This window comes from Taudactylus pleione, unplaced genomic scaffold, assembly GCF_031769625.1.
Source record: "Taudactylus pleione unplaced genomic scaffold, aTauple2 ptg000145l, whole genome shotgun sequence".
Lineage (NCBI taxonomy): Eukaryota > Metazoa > Chordata > Amphibia > Anura > Myobatrachidae > Taudactylus > Taudactylus pleione.
Window position 1 is genome coordinate 2,631,827 of NW_028284547.1, and position 4,191 is coordinate 2,636,017.

Here is a 4,191-nt window from a genome sequence, read left to right on the forward strand (position 1 = left end):
ATCTCCATTCCTTCAACGCCAACTTTACAGCTAGTAGTTCTTGCTCACCTATGGCGTAGTTCCTTTCGGCAGGTGAGAATTTTTTTAGAAAAGAACCCACACGGATGGTCTCGGTTGTCCTTATAACGTTGAGACAAGACTGCTCCCACAGCTTCAGATGATGCGTCCACTTCCAACAAAAAAGGCCTGTCCAGATCTGGCTGTCAAAGAACTGGTGCTGAGATAAAGGCCTGTTTTAGAAGATGAAAGGCAGACTCTGCCTCAGGTGACCATTGGGCAGGATTAGCACCTTTGCGGGTCAAGGCTGTAATGGGAGCCAGCAGTGTAGAAAATCCCTTAATGAAGCGTCTATAATAATTGGCGAAGCCCAACAATCTCTGGATGGCCTTCAGTGTCTGAGGTCGGGTCCAATCCAGAATTGCTTGTACCTTCTTGGGGTCCATTTCTAAACTGGAGCCAGATATTACATAGCCGAGAAAAGGTACACTGGGCACTCCAAAGACGCACTTCTCCAGTTTGCAGTAAAGGTGGTTTTCTCTCAAATGGGTCAGAACTTCTTTAACATGTTCTTGATGTTTAACCACAGAGGGTGAAAAAATCAGTATGTCATCCAGATAGACAACAACCGAAACATATAACAGATCCCAGAAAATCTCATTAACGAAACTTTGAAAGACAGCAGGGGCGTTACACAATCCAAAAGGCATTACTAAATACTCGAAATGTCCATCTCTGGTATTAAAAGCGGTCTTCCATTTATCGCCAGCTCGGATACGAATGAGGTTGTAAGCCCCTCTCAGATCTAATTTTGAAAAAATGACAGAGCCCTTGACCCTATCAAACAACTCAGTAATCAGGGGAAGAGGGTATCGATTCTTTACAGTAATGTCATTAAGGCCTCGATAATCGATACATGGTCTTAGACCACCGTCCTTCTTGCCAACGAAGAAAAACCCAGCTCCGGCAGGTGAAGTAGAGGGGCGAATGAACCCCTTTGCCAGGTTGTCCCGGATGTACTCGGTCATGGCTTGAGTCTCAGGCAAGGACAGCGGATAGGTACGACCATGAGGTGGTATCTTATCTGGTATCAATTCAATTGGACAGTCCCATTCCCTATGAGGGGGTAAGATATTTGCTTGTTGCTCAGAGAACACGTCGGCGAACATCTGATATTCCTTGGGAATGGCAGAAGAAACTAATGGTACTGTCTTTCTCACAGGTCGAATTTTTGGAAGACAGGATTTCTGACAGTCCATACCCCATGACAGAATCTGCATAGAACTCCAATCAATCCTGGGATTATGTTGACGTAACCAGGGTAGACCAAGAACCACTTCTTGAGAGGCCTCTGATATCACCAGGAATTTTAAGGACTCAGAATGAAGTGCTCCAATTCGGACCAATACTGGTTGAGTCTCTTTGGTGACTATCCCGTTAGTTAGAGGGCTTCCGTCTATAGAGGTCAGAGAGATGGCATGGTTGAGAGACAAACAAGGAATCTGAAATTTATCTATGCAACTAGACGTTATGAAATTTCCGGCTGCTCCCGAGTCAAGTAGAGCAGTAGCAAAGACAGGTTTGGGTTTAAGATCAAAGGCTAGGGTAATTGTGAAATCTCTACTTTTTGGAGACGGGTTCATAACTCCTAACTTGATGTCTCCAGGGTCAGTTAGGATTTGGCATTTCCCTGTTTACGGGGGCAGGAGATCAGCAGGTGACCGGACTCTCTGCAGTACAGACAGAGGTTCTTTTGCATTCTTCTCTGACGTTCTTCTTTGGAGAGGTGTGTATGATTCACCTGCATAGGCTCCTCTTCAGTAGGAGAAGGAATGGGTTGGGTAGAAATGGAGGCGGTAAATGACCTTTGCCGGTCACTTCTGTTTTTTTCAGCCTGACGTTCCCTGAAGCGTAGGTCAACTTTGATACACAACGAAATCATGTCGTTTAGATTAGTAGGAAGCTCTCGAGTGACTAGATCATCCTTTAGTCGGTCTGACAACCCATGCCAGAAGGCCGAGGTGAGGGCTTCCTCATTCCATTTGAGCTCTGATGCTAAAATTTTAAATTGCACGGCATATTGACTGACAGGACGGACCCCTTGTCTCAGTGTCATGATGTTTGATGATGCTGATACAGTACGCCCAGGTTCATCGAAAATCCTCCTGAAGGATGACACAAAGCCTGCGTAATTATCCAGCAGCGGATCTGAGCGCTCCCAGAGTGGGGAAGCCCATTCCAAGGCCTGGCCGGATAACAGAGAGACTATATAAGCCACTTTAGTTCTTGCAGTTAGAAAGTTGTCAGGCTCCAGGGTAAAATGTATGTCACACTGATTTAGGAATCCTCGGCAGAGTTTAGGATTGCCGTCGAATTTACTTGGTAAAGGAAGATGTAAGCGGGGAGATGATCTACCTCCTGTATTCCCAGACGCTGATGCGGATGTAGATGCTGGTACTTCAGGGGTAGGAAAGGAAGTTTGCAAACTATCCTGTCGCTTGGACATCTCTTGCAGAAATTGAGCCATCTGATGCTGCATGTTTTCCAGATTTTCTAAACGACCAGAAATGCATCGGAACAAATCCACTCCTGACTCCTGATCCGTGGCCGGCTCCATGGGGCCAGTGCAAACTGTTATGTTCTGGGTTGTTTGTGGACCCGGGGTGGTAGCAGAAGCGATCACAGAAGCAGATTTGAAAATAAAACTAGGATTTTTAATAAGTGCTTGAGTAGACATATAATGTGGCAGTAAATAAAAGTCCAGGAATATATAAATGTGCACAAGAGTTCTGTGGTGGGAGCAAAAGGGTTAATGTCCAAGTAGAAACAATTAGAGCTGTCCAGGTGTGCAGGTAGTGAAACTGAAAATAATCAAGCCAGGTTTGCAGGTAGTGAACTGAAAATAATCAAGCCAGGTTTGCAAACCCTCCAACATGACCCGTTCCATTAGATACAAATTGCTCTGCTTCTGGACTTCCCACCTAATTTATGATTGCAGACACCTGTGGTGAAACACCTGTCTCATCAATTACCTAGTTCACCACAGGTGACTGCAATCATACATTAGGTGGGAAGTCCAGGAGCAGAGCATTTTGTACCTAATGGAACGGGTCATGTTGGAGGGTAGGGGTTTGCAGGTAGTGAACTGAAAATAATCAAGCCAGGTTTGCAGGTAGTGAACTGAAGCGCAGGATGTCAGCAGGCTCAGGCACTCAGATATGGGCAAGGGTGATGGAGGAAGCGGGGTAGTCCAGTGGGAGCTAGGAGCTGACAGGCAGACTGGCAGACAGCGAATTCACAGGAACAGGAAAGCACAGAGAACTCCCTCTCAGCTAGGCTGAGATACACGTTGCACTGGCAAAGAAGGAAGGCACCGACCCTTCCTAAATACCCCATGCCGTGCTGTTACTGGCCGGAGGGAACATGTGACTCACCAGGATTGGCCAGCCGCATCACTTGGCCAGAAGGCAAAATGGCGGCGCCCATGCCAAACGGAACGGAGACGCCGCCAGGCCTCACCAGCGCAGAGTGACAACAGGGCCGCACAACAAAGCATGCAGCCAAAGCCCCCCTCCAGACACCAGCTCCGCCACCAGACAGCCCGCGCCACAACGACCTCACAGGTAACACCCACCTAGCGCCATGCTGAAATACCCTGGCCGTGACAGTACCCCCCCCTTTTGGGGTGGCCTCAGGACACTCACCAGGCTTCTCCGGATGGGCAGAATGGAATCTCCCGATGAGCGTGGGAGCATGGACATCACGAGCATCGGTCCAGCAACGTTCCTCTGGACCGTAACCTTTCCAGTCCAACAAATACTGAAGATGACCTCTGCGCAGACGAGAGTCCAAGATCTGGGCAACTTCAATGAAATACCCTGGCCGTGACACCCTGAGTTCATTTCCACGTTTCGCAGGATCTTCGATGAACTTGGAAGAACCACTTCCACCTTGACAGATATTCTACGTCTCCGGCAAGGCAGCAAAACTCTCGGACAGTATGTCGTTCAGTTCCGAACCTTGGCTTCAGAACTCAACTGGAATGAGGACGCCCTCATTGCAGCCTTTTGGAGTGGGCTTTCTGAGAGGCTCAAAGACGATCTGGCTTCCCCTGACCTTCCGCCAAAATTTAATGACTTAATTTCTCTCTGCAATAAGGTGGACCTACGACATAGAGAGAGTGCCCTGGGGAGG